The following is a 13,552-nucleotide window of genomic DNA, read 5'->3' as shown; positions in this document are numbered from 1 at the left end:
CACAACATTACAAAATGTAGCAAGGGCAAAACACAGCCTCAACCGATTCCCTTACAATCAGTCATGCTTCATTGTGCGTAACTGACATGCCCAAGTCACAGAGACTGGAATCATATTAGTTTTGGTTCATCTGCTACTAAAATCCCTGATGTCTCATACAGACAGTTTACTGTCCAATAAAAGAGCTACTTGTAAGCCCATGTGACTTTTGTTTACAAGATGCTGTTTGCTTGTGATCAGGCAGTGTAACTTCATGAACTACTGTAGAGTTTGGTGTAACAAAATCACAGTGCGATTGCAATTAGTGACTGTTGTGTGCCTGTCTGTCACACTCTGAGGCGACAGACAGCTCTGTATGTCAGTCCATCTCAGACAAACACTTCTCTCACATCTCTCCTCCCCTGAGAGCTGGTGTTTGTCATGTTGTAACGTCGGTCTGTCTAAGAGGCTGTTTTTGACGTGTCCACCTCAGCTCGCCAGTGTCAGGCACTTCATGCTCTGAAACAATTAAAAAGAAACGCATGACAAAGACAAAAACAAATTCACATTAAAACAATCAAATACCATTTGAAAATAATCATTATATTTTCATTTAACTGTATTATTCTTGTATTCTGTATTGTTGTTCTGGATTATCATTTAAATCTGCTAGTTGCAAATCACAACCAAGCACAGAATGAATTCTGAATCAATAAAATTCTCCAACAGGAGCTGAAAAATTTAACTTAACAGCCAGACAAGATGGGAAAATTCAGACAAGAGGTCAGCTATTGACCAGATCCACTGAAGGCATTATAGAGTCTGCGTCTTGCTTAAAGACACTTACGTGCTTATTACAACTATATGTAGCGTAACCAGGCCAGGTAAAAAATGCATCTGCTTTGACAGATGGTAATTACAAGTCTCCTTTACTACAGGATAAAATCTTAATTTTAAAAATATCAATCTTAAGATGACAGAAAATCTCAGCTTCTGCATTATTGGTAAAACATACTGAGGAATATACTGTATGTAAAACCCACAATAATATTGGTGCCCTGCCTAGCCCTGCAAGGTACTTAATGAGCAGCCTGTTTCCCAGGTCTATTCAAACTCAAGATATTGTGTAGAAACACTCAAACCACCGAGCAATATCTGAATATGGCAGATGTTCGTCCTCTTTTCTTCTCTGTTCTCCCCCTTCAACTCCTCTCATACAGCAGTCTGCCATTGAACCTCATGTTCCAGCCTCTATGCTGCGAGACATCTGCACCTCACTCACTGTTTCTTTCTTTCTTTTCCGTCTCATCTTTCCTCTGTATGTACACACACACACACACACACACACACACACATAGAAGTCTTTTCTTGATGACAGATGGCAAGTCAACAATTGTACAGCATCAGTCTCACAAAACACAGACACACACACACACCACATGCACACACAAACAAACGCTACCTCCTTGTCCTCCTGTCCCTTTGTGCCCAATCCCCTGTCAGATGTCTTGATTTGTTTCTTACAGCTGAGTGTATGCATTAGTGTGTGTGTGTGTGTGTGTGTGTGTGTGTGTGTGTGTGTGTGTGTGTGTGTGTGTGTGTGTCCCTCTTTACCTTGGTATATTAAGCGCTAGTTTAATGAGAGCTTGGTGAGGTGCGGGCCCCAGCCAGTGGACCATATGGGGGACATTTAGCCCCCTCAGAACATTGAGCCAAGCCTCACTGACATGATTACCACTGCCGTCCGATGCTCTACACTAGTGTCAGATTGGGAATGGGGAATTTTGTCACGGACAGCTAATTAATGACTGGAGATTGGCAACCAGAGACGGAGGAAGCGGAGGGAGGATGAAAAATTCTGTCACTGTTTGGTCTTTTCTTCTGCTCTGTTTTTAAAGCAGGCTAACTAACTGAGACTCTGTGAAACACGCACACGCGCAAAAGACATATGTACACACAAATGTTACACACATGTAACATGGTGACATAGTGTCACATTTTCTGGTTGGTTAAAACAGACATAAGGCATATATTTGTCTTCCTTTCCTAGAATGACTTAATATTAGGGCTGGACAATAAAACAATAATGATAATTATCGCAATATGATTTTCCTCAATAACAATATAACAAATATTCAATATATCGTCAATAAATGTTTGATTTAATTCATTAGAATTGCGCTTAATTTATATCCATTTCTAGAATAGCGCTTAATTTTTCTATTAAGATGTTTATTTTGTTGAGGAAATGGGACTGAAAAAAAAGAGTCTAACTAATCATATTTTTTTTAAAAACATTTTATCATAATTGTTTTGAATGTTCCACCTCAGATATGTGAAGTGAGCCACTGTTTGGCATCAAGTGTTTGTCACGATCTTACCATAAAGAATACTTTAACCACACAATTAACCATCTGTCGAATGATTTGAAATTAATATGATTTTATACACTTGTGTCTTGCATGCACTGTACACACTGAACATCTTTGTGAATGCATGTATTTATTCATGGCTCAGGTCTTTGTCTCACAGCAGGCTGAAGCTAGTGCCTTAGATAATCCTGTCAGAGACAGATTACAGGTGGGAAGATATAAATAGACTGACTGTCCCTTTAAGCTGACCACTGTGACATCAGCATGCAGCTCAACTATTAAGTCAGGCATAACAGGAGCAAACTCAAACCAAACCCACTAAAGCCAGCCTATAGTAGTGTTTGTTTACATGTGACCACAATCACCAAATGTTTTAACAGGTTGTCAAAGAAAACAAACAAGTTTTCACAGTATCTTACGTTACATCCGGGTGCTGGATCAGTGCCATCTGTAATACACTCAATTACTAACAGCTACACCTACCACTTAGCTGACATATTAACCTGTTAGTTAATATGCTTTCAACTACATTTATCACTCTATAGGCCTCAAAATTAGCAGTAACTTGTGACACTGCTCCATAAAACTGTCTGTTGTACTGATTTAAAGGTTCAGTGTGTAAGTTTTAGTGGCATTTAGTGGTAAGGGTTGCAAAATGCAACCAACGACTTAAGTGTGATTTATACTTCTGCGTCAAATCGACGGCGTAGTAGGGCTGGGAGGTATACCGATATAATTTCGAAAGAGATACAAAATTTGACACTACCATTTATACCAATATAGTTTGATGTTGAGTTAATTATTATGTTTCCGTAAAGTCCTGCCAGCGTTTGCTCCTCTCTCTCCCTCACCGTGCAGCCCCGCCCCTCCCTCTGCGTCTAGACACAGCTGTCTTCTCACAAACTCTCAACAACATGGAGGGAGACACAGTGCCGGGCACCAATGCTGAAAACCTGGCTTGTAAAAAGAAAAACAATGGTTAAAGAGGTGGTATTATGCTCATTTTCAGGTTCAAAATCTTATTTAGGGGTTGTACCAGAACAGGTTTACATGGTTTAATTTTCTAAAAACACCATATTTTTCTCATACTGCACATTGCTGCAGCTCCTCTTTTTACCCTATGTGTTGTACGCTACGCTCTTGAGCTACAGAGTGATGCATCTTACTTGTACAAAATCTTTGTTGGGAGTTGCACATGCGCAGTTCCCAGGTAAGGACTACTAGCCAATCAGAAGCAGAGAAGGGCGGGTCGTAAGAAACAAGGTAGTGTGATCCAAATCAAAGCCGTTTCAGACTGCGACCGTAACCTCGTAGGTGGTATAAGTTATTACCAGTCCACAACCACACAACATCATTGTTCCACATCTTACCATTAGGACTAAACGTTGAACTGTTGCCGGTGTACTGACGATCTCTGCTGCCTTGCCGAAAAATGCTACCATAGCGTAGACTCGACTCTACTCGGCCCTGCTCCGTTTTCCATTGCAGATAGTACCCAGAGATAGTACATAGCTTGTCGCCATAGCGACGCCACACACAACTGCCGCGGCATAATGTTCAATGCGACACACACACCAGCGATCCACACAGCTTATAAAATACGGTCTACGGTTAAAATGTTTCAACATTCCTCAGAATGTAAAGACAGATAAGCGGTATGAAAACCTTCCAGCTATGTTTTCCTCTGACGTTGTTGCTGCAGCGGTCTGTGTGACGGCGGGAGCAGAGGACTCTGTGAGCGGGCGGCTGGCCGGCCTCACACGCTCCTCCCGCGGGTTGGCACAGGCTTCCCCCGCAGCCACTTGCGGAGCTCCTCAACTCCAAAAATATTCAAGCACATCACTTCGCCATCACTTCTCGTAAAACTGTCAATATTCGAAATCTACACAGCTGATTTCTCACCTCAAAACTTCTCAGAAGTGGATTTAGTGATGAAATTTCAAAAACTGTAAAATATAAAACTTTCTGTTGCTGGCCTCTGTCTGGTGCAGCAATGATGATGCAGTGAATAGTGAATATTCTCTCTGACCAATCAGCAGTCTGTTGTGTTTTTACATTACATTTTAGTATCCCTCAGCTCGCTTGGAACCTCGATGGAGGTGAGGTGATATGAAAAAAAGTACCTGGAAGCAGGTACAGGTGCAACATTTCTACAATGGAAACCCAAACAAAGGCGAGTTGAGCCAAAGGGCCTCCACTCAGACTAGCTTGGTTTGAGGGTGAGCCTGACCCCCGCTAGCTACTTGGCAAGCTTTAAGACACGTTTTCATTGTGACGTCACAAGTAAAGGAAGCGAAGGGCTGGACTACAAACGAGCTGTTTTCAAGCAGTTCAGAGAAGTGCTTTCTGTGGGAGATGGGAACTCCCTTTGGACTGGACTTTGGGCTTTTTCACTTTGCAAACCTGTTACAGGCACAAAAAAGATATATAACTCAATAAAGGAGAGGGGAAAAGCCAAAAAGCATAATACCACCTTTTTAAGTCAGTGTTTCCCACACATATACTTTACCTCGGCAGTCCGCCTAGGTTTGGCGCCACATTGTAGCATTTTTCAGAGCAACACAGAGTTATTATGTTACAAATCGCGACATATCGGATATTTTAGAAGCGTGGACCAGGTTAGACAAGCGACAGTGAACACACCAGTCAGATGTCATTTGTTAGTTACCACGTTGAATTTGTTTTGATAGGCTACATCGTCAACTCAACATGCGTTGAGGTGACTGCAGGGGCGGGGTATAAAAACGGTGCCTTCAAGTAGGACACATTCTACCTGCAACAGCTTACTGTGAGCTGAGATCAATGACTGATCTCGTGGAATTTGCAAAGAAAAATACCGCGAGACCAGGCAATAGTGTGGTTCCAACTTGCAGTCGGGGAAAAGCAACTGTGGCCGCCGGACTCGGCGTAGTCAGCCTAATCAGCCTAATAGTACCGGGATATGACTTTTTGGTCCATATCACCCAACCCTACAACGTAGCCTGTATCAATTGGACTAAGACAGGAATGTGTAGAAAATTAAACTGGTAGCCATTAGACTTTGGTAAGTGCCTGCAGTAAAAACAAATGCTGCTTTCATGGTCTCCACATAAGCTTCCCCAGCAGAGGCTGCTCTCTGGAACGGATGCAAACGAACAAACACAGAGTTGTGTGCTACAGTAGCTGAGTGGAGAGGATAAAACGCATCAAGGATGTGACTGATGTTTCAGAGCAACAATGGTTGTCCAGTTGCCCTTGGCAACCAGATGTAGACCACTGTTCACCATTATAGGTGGTGTGATTGCCCCTATTAGAAATCAAAAAAATAAAAAAGAGAAGGACAAAAACACTGTAGCCGGCTGTACAATCATCCGCTCAGGTAAATGAGAGCTAAACAAGTTTAACAAACAATCAGTATCACAGGATGTACCACAGAGTAACAGCATCACCACATAAATCTGTGTCAAAACGTTATGCAAACTGAGCCTGAGCTAAACTAAAAATCACATTTTCAGCACTGACATACAGTAAATCTTATGCAGGATGATTATCACGTCAATTACAAACACTTACTGCAATGGCTCAATCATTCTGTCAACATTGGGAAGCAACCATCTGGCAACTGAAAGGAATTTCTGAAACATACGATCAGACTGTGTTGGTTTATTATTTAATTAGGAGCCACATTAGTGTACATTTTATAATTGATACTATAGTACAGCATTTCTCAGAAATACACTGTATTCTTTTGTTGCATTTGAAAATTATTTTTCAATACTAAAAGTTATAGATCAATATTTTATAGACTTGGATGGCCAAAGACAAAAATTAAGTGGCAATATGAGATCAAATGGTCACACTCTGGGGTCTTTCTCCTGCCAGCCAACACTTACACTAGCTGTTAGCCACTAGGCACTAATCTGTTGGCCTCAATCAGCCAAACCAACCCCCACTCTAACCTGCCTCCTCTAATCAGCCAGAAGCCTACTCCAACCAGCCCACAATTCCTCAAGATGTTAGACTACATACCACCTCTCTGGTCTAATCTCTCTGTTAGCACATTTAAACATAGAATCTGGTTTCAGCTTAAACTCAAATTGCAGGCAAGGACAGAGCTGCTGCAGCCAATGGACCGCCATGAAAAACAAAAGAAATATCTAATAGTTCACAGCGGTGGAAAGAAACTAGTTGATGAGGAAATTGAGGTTGGCAAAAAAGCCACGAGTCACAGCAATTCATAGAGGCCCTTCAACAAACAACATTTGACTATGCTGTCATGCCAGTAGATGACAGTTAGGTCCTGACTCTCCTTGGCACCAAAATTATTACTAATCAAGTAAACAGGTGTGATGAATGTTTCAATGACTTAAAATATTTGAAACTGAATTTTAAAATGTAAGATTTTGACATTTTGCTTTGTACCGTGGGGTGATAATGGATGTAATTTAATAATGGCAATGATAATAATCTAGTAATGTGTATAGTGTGAATGCATGCTTCCATCGAGATCAAACGTTTGAGGTGAGCATTTCAATGATCCTGAGCTACAAACTAATCCCATTACTCAACCTCTCCTCCCTTCACCCCGTCTCTCTTCCTCTATCCAAGTTCTTCCTCTGCAGTGATCAGCACTCCATTCATTGAACCATTCATTCATTTACCCTAGACTGCCTCACTCTACATTATTTCATTCACTCACCCATCCATTAATCCATCTCTCTATTTGATGGCCTTTACAAGGATGCTTTTTTTCAAATACAACTCATCTTATTGACTGACTGACTTTGCAGAGTTATACAGCTTTGGACCATTTAGTTAAAACATTGCACATTGTATTGTATGTTTCTGAGCTTAACTGTGAGTTTAAAGTTAGAACATTCAAAACAGCAAGCAGCTCCTGTATTGGCAATGTGTAACTTGACAACCATATGCAACAACACCATTATAATGCAGTTTGATATTGTGGTTTTGTCCTCTTAAGTTGTGTTCATCACAACCTCCAGTGCATGGACCAGATTTGCTACCACTAACTACACAACACCTGAAGGGGACATTCTTCTCTGTTGTAGCCTAAATTACTGATTGTGTCAGATATGACAAGTGGATTTTTAATACAACATTCTTGCCTGGTGCAGCTTCAACTTGGAGTTGAATTTAATTTCAAGGTTTATTCTCTCAATGTTCTACACAATAACTTTGCAAAACAAAAATATCATATTCCGACTGAATGCAAAGGTGACACACTCTCTGCTGCCCGTGTGTGTAGGTTCCCCATCTGTCCTTCAGTCGGTGTCTGTACCCACAAGTTGCAGGTCTCTTCTGTATTGGCAAGTTGTCCGCCTCTGTTCTATGCTGGCTGTATCTGTCACAAACTATCTGTCTCTCTGCCTGTCTTTCCTGTGCTGTTTGTCTGTAAGCTCTGCAGACTAGTCTGTCTGTTTGCGCTGTGCTGTTGGTCTGTCTGACTGTCTGGCTGACTGCCATTCTCTGCAGTGTAGAGTGAGTCATTCTTAGGACAATGGAGACAGTTTGTAAAGCCACACTGGAGCGTACACTTCCTCCGGATGTGCAAGAGGATGCCATTCATAACAAAGCCTGCACTGTCTGCCTGTCTGCTACTGCCCTGTGTATGCATACATTTGAGAAACAGAGGGAATAGAAAGAGGAATACAGGGAGATGGAAGGAGATACGTGGATAGACTGAGAAAGAGAGTGTGAATTGCAATAAAGGGGGTGAGTTGTGTTGACAGGCTCTACAGCAGAGGGAAGACAGAAGAGAAGGAGAAGAGGAGAGTAGAAGGGCGACACAGCAGACAGCGGCGGCAGCAGCAGCAGGCGGCGGCGGCGGCGGCGGTTGGTGATTGATATCAGAGATCTGGCACTGCCACCTGATCCAGCCAGCCAGCCAGCCAGCCAGCCTCCAGCAACATTGAACTCACTGAACTCAGTGAGCCAAGATGGTTGCCTCACTGCACTGCACCCAACGAACCCCACAGCAGCCTAATGTACATAGTACAGCACATACAGTTCGCAAAGTGATTAAGTTCTAGAGATACAGAGAAGAATGTAGCTTCACATTTCAGCTTGATGTCTATCATACGATCATGTAAAGATGCATTATGTGAAAGCTCGGGAAACAGAAATGGATTTTCATAAAGGGAAAGAGTGAATATCTAATAGAGCTGTTTCCTGACTGTCTCCACGGTGAAGGGGCTTATACTGTGATCATAATTCTGCATATTATAGATGCGTTTTATTAAAGATATGGTGAGCAAGAGAGGAACAGACCTAAAGATACACAGCAAGAACATGCAGAACAAATATTTCATTCAATGTGTGGGATGCAGCAATGTAATTTAATGTCCAATATAAAATCATGTCAGTATGAATGTTTCCATAACCTCCATAAGCCCTCTGAATTTTTACCTATAATGCAACCAAATAAATCAATATAAATTTCCACTGCAGCCTCCAAAACTATTGAATAGCCAGAAAAAGAAAAATATTACTGGCATGCTGATTAAAATTATTAGATAACTGTGTTTGATAAAATATGTTTATCTAGTGAAATTACTAGAATGTTACAGGGTATGGGCATAGCAGACTCACATTTGATTATAGCCCCATGAGCTAAAGGGCTAAAACTGCTGGATTAAAATTAAAATAATGATCATAGAAGACTTTGTTGTAATTTCTCTGATGTTCAAGAAAGAAATAATTGCACTTACTATGTCAATAAGAGCAATTGCAGAATTTAAGGACCATCATCAAAGCCTTGTGACTTCACATAAGCTTGGTAATATTTTTCTTTTCTAAATAGCTTACAGTTTTTAAGTTGCATTTTCACAGTTTTTAAGTTGCATGACAGTTGTAATTAATTTAAAACTCAACTGTAAAAGGAAGAGTATGTACAACATCCTCTTGACTTGATGGTATTTATCTTACATGTGCTTAAACCCTCCAGGGAGACAAAGAATCATTGATCTTAGATTATTTCTAAAACAAGTCTATGACAAGACTCACTACACTTTTGACAAAGCCACATCTCATCTGATTAGTAGCTTTGCTTCTTGGGGACAGAAAATGTCAAAGAAAAGACGGTTGGGTTCTCCTTGTCTCTCTCACTCTTCAGTTTCTCCTCCCTCTTGGCCATCTGTTTGTGCTGACTGCTGTGTGGGCTGATGCTCGTGGAGGTAACAGTATCCTCGACTACAGGGGCTGACTGTGACCTCTGTGGCCTCTCATGGTCTGACAGAAGGTAAACTCCTGGCCTGAGTGGAAATTCAGTGGAGTTCACTTCAGATTCAAATGTTTAGGGTGCAATAAAACAGCCTTGTAACTTTAGTCATGACATCTGATTTTCATCCCAACTCAATGTCCTTCCAAGGCTACACCTGTAGCTCACATCTACGGTGACAACTAGATTTCCTAGCATCTGTCATTCAAAGTATCTTTTTAATCATTAAGTCTTTACCATTAAGAACAGAACATCTTTGCAAACATTGGTTATTTAGGTTTACTTGCAAGTTTTTTGCCTTTTATCACACACTGTGACAGATTCTGTTATTTATCTACTGTTAATTATTTCCAAAGATAAATAAGTGATGCAGCCGAAAGCACTCTCCACTCTGATTTAATGAAAGGAGGAAGGAAATCATTGCCATGGTAGTGAGCAAGTGAAAGTCTTGGTCATCTGAGGACATACTGTACTGTACTTTGCAGACGTGATGTTCCTGAGGTTTGTCTCTGCATGTGTTACAAGATAATGATTAGCTGGTAGTGATGAGCAAACTGTTCATATACAACAGGTAGAGATTTTTTGATACATACATGCATTTTACTACTCTATTTTTGCTTTGTATTTTAAGTTGGACTGATTCATTGACAAAATGATGGAAGGAATAAAGAAATGAAGGATTAGGGGGTTAGCGGTTAAGCTTAGAGGGTAAGGGAAACACCCTAAAGCTAGGTGAAGAAAAGCCTTCATTCCTTCCTTCCTTTCTTCTTTCCATTCTGTATAAACGTTCCCTATTAATAGTCTTACATATTCTTGAAGCTGGTGCTGTTGGACATGCTTACACCACTAACAGGAATCAGCATCTACTGACTGATGTGTAAGTTGATCAGAGTCAGTGTGCTAGTGGGTGGCATTGTGCTATACATATCAGTCATGTTTGACCAAGTATTCTAATGTTTAGTGGCTTGTCAAACAAAAACTAGATGCTCAAAGATACACACAGTCCCTTCATAAAACATGCAGGGAGGCAAGCATCCCCATGATTGTGCATGAGCAAGGAGTCATCACCAATATCTTGCTATGAATGAACACTTTTTTCCCCCTCAGTCATTCATTTCATTTTATAACATTAAGGAAGGAATACACAGTTTTGGTTCTCTTGGACCTTTCATCTGCTTTTGATACTGTTGATCATAATATTATGATAAATAGACTCCATGATCTGGTTGGGATGTCTGGATCAGTTTTAAAATGGTTTTCATCTTACCTTTCTTGTAGAAGCTTTAGTGTTTATGTAAATCAGATCATGTCTAAAACTGCAGGACTGCCTTGTGGGGTACCTCAGGGTTCTGTCTTGGGACCCATCCTGTTCCTTTTGTATACATTTCCTCTGGGACAGATAATTAGTCCGTTCAGTGACATATCTTACCATCTGTATGTGGATAATATTCAACTGTACTGCTCGTTCAAGGAAACTGAGTTCCATAAATTGTCTTCTTTAACTAACTGCTTGACCAGTATTAAACAATGGTTATGTGACAACTTCCTGTTTCTGAACACAGAGAAAACAGAAACACTGATTATCGCCCCTGAAAGTAGAATCCCTCAGATTAAACAGAATATTGTTGACTTAGGCTCATCTGTCCAGCCGAGCCTCAGGAGCTTAGGTGTTGTTTTTGATTCAGCAATGTCCTTAGAGTACCACTCTAAAGTCTAAGGAATATATCCAAATTAAGAACACTGGTGTCAAAGGGTGAGCTGGAGATGATCATTTATGCTTTTTATTTCCTCTCGTTTAGATCACTGTAACAGTCTTTTTACTTGTTTGAGCAAGAAGGAGCTTTACCATCTCCAGGCTGTTCAGAACTCTGCTGAAAGGCTTTTAACTCACATTAACAAAAGAGCACACATCACACCTGTTTTAGCAGCACTCCAGTACAGAATTCAGTTTAAAATCCTGGTTCTTACTTTTAGATCCCTGCACGGTCAAGTTCCTCCCTACATCTCTGAGTTGATACAGCTTCATACTCCAACCCCGTAGTTTGAGGTCATCAGGTCAGAGGTTATTGGTGGCTCCCTACACTCATTTTATAACCAGAGGGGATCGTTCATTCCAAATCAGTGGCACCTAGGCTGTGGAACGCTTTGCCTTCCTTTCTACGTTGTGTGAATTCTGTTGATTCTTTTAAAAAGCAACTGAAGACTCTGCTATTCAAGCAGGCTCTTAGTTAGACGTGGGTTTTTTTTTTTTTTTAAAGGTTTTTGTTTCTCTGTTTTCCATCTGTATTTAAATTTTCTTATATATTGTATTTTACTTTGTTGTATTGTATTACATTTTACTGTGAAGCTCTTTGTGATTTTTATCTGTGAAAGGTGCTATACAAATAAACTTTACTTACTTACTTACATAAGCCAGACCACATAAGATAAAGTAAAAATAAGGTAAAAGAGTATTAAATAAACAACAACCATCTCATGAAATATTCATCATCACAATCACTTACCCATTCACCACAACTGTGTCGCCATTGGTAGGACTCATTTACTATTGTTTAATTTGTATACACAACATTTTATCGCTTTCCAACATGTTGTTACATTCATGCCAAAAAACATATGAAAAGCACTTTGAAATCTCAGTGCAAACAATAGCATTATTAAAGTATCATGGTGTGTAAATGTAATTCTTGGCGTACAGCTCTTTCATACCTAAACCATGCGTGAGCTATATATTGTACAGGGGCAAACAGTAAGTCCTGAACAGCCAGACCATCACATCAGTAGTTTGCTTCTGAAACGCATGTACAAGTGTGTTGCCCTGAGAACAAAATTAACGACAAAGTTAATATAAATCTCTGCCGTGCATTGAGTTGTCTACAAAATGATGACCAAGATATTTGCCTGACTAGTAGAACTGGAAAAATCTGAATTTCCTATAATCCTAATCATCTAATTATTATTAAATTACTTCTTTTTTTGGCAACAAAATAGCACCATATTGGCATCTGTTGTAAAAGGATTAATTACGAGATTGCCAAAAACACAACCTGTTCGAACAAGCACGTACCTGCACACACAAACAAGTATGGGGATAATATATTGCACCATCACTGAAATGAAAGAAGTGGTTTAAAAGGCAAACAATACACAATAACTCAGTTATTTAGGTACTCCTCTGACACTCATTTAAGTTAATACAAGTGGTTGATTAAAATAGAAGCTTAGACACATCGAAGAGGCACATGAACATCTCTCTTTCGTACACTCTTTTTCACTGCTGTCTTCCATCTATTTCACCAGTCTTTCTTTATCATCTTCCACTCATTCACTCTTTTAGTTTTTCTTTTTGTGTAACCAGCTTCATGTCGCTCAATTCAAAACAAACAATGTGCATTATTTGGTAGAAGACTAGAAGTACAGGGCCTTCCAGACAGTCAAAACACAACTAACTGCAATCTTATTAACACAAAAGGTTGTGTGTGTGTGTGTGTGTGTATATATATATAGAGGTTTCACTACCTTTCTCGATCTCTCTCGCTGTTTCGCTTCAGTAAAAAGCTTTCAAATGACTAAGACTGCAGTCTTTGCTGTATCACGACCTGGACAGTGAGTCAGCACCCCGACCCTGATCCTCTCCACACACACACACACACACAAACAGACAATGATTTAGCATATGATGCAGACAAACATTCATATTCCTGACACAAACAAACACCCCCCCTACAACCTCTATCTCTATCTCCCTCACACACTGACGAACACTGGTAGCACTGCGTCGTGACTGGGGGCGATGTGTTCCTCTTAATATGCACAGACGACTGTCTGAGGATCACACTGGCGTGTTGGCACACATAGACAAGATCCTCTCCTCGACTTCAGCGTGTACTATATTTGTGTATGTGTCTGTGACATAGTGAGAGAGTGCATGCACTCCATGTAGTAAGGAGCACTCTGTTGTCCAACATGTTCTCCTGCTGTGCCA

At 40.4% G+C, this 13,552-nt stretch overlaps 1 protein-coding gene across 17 annotated transcripts in view; it reads right to left on the bottom strand.

The window, feature by feature from the left end:
• akt3a (v-akt murine thymoma viral oncogene homolog 3a) overlaps positions 1-13,552 on the bottom strand; it is a 59,411-nt gene that overhangs the window by 39,280 nt on the left and 6,579 nt on the right. Inside the window, exon 3 of one of the 17 annotated variants that reach the window (XR_006828380.1) lies at positions 13,087-13,198. The exons of 15 other annotated variants lie outside the window; for them this stretch is intronic. The gene's annotated coding sequence lies outside the window, so the exon portion shown is untranslated. The remainder of the gene's footprint in view (positions 1-13,086; positions 13,199-13,552) is intronic. One more of the 17 variants, XR_006828381.1, reaches the window with a different exon arrangement.

Source organism: Micropterus dolomieu, linkage group LG15 (genome assembly GCF_021292245.1).
Source record: "Micropterus dolomieu isolate WLL.071019.BEF.003 ecotype Adirondacks linkage group LG15, ASM2129224v1, whole genome shotgun sequence".
In the NCBI taxonomy this organism is placed as follows: Eukaryota; Metazoa; Chordata; class Actinopteri; order Centrarchiformes; family Centrarchidae; genus Micropterus; species Micropterus dolomieu.
This window is presented reverse-complemented; position numbering and strand designations above follow the sequence as displayed.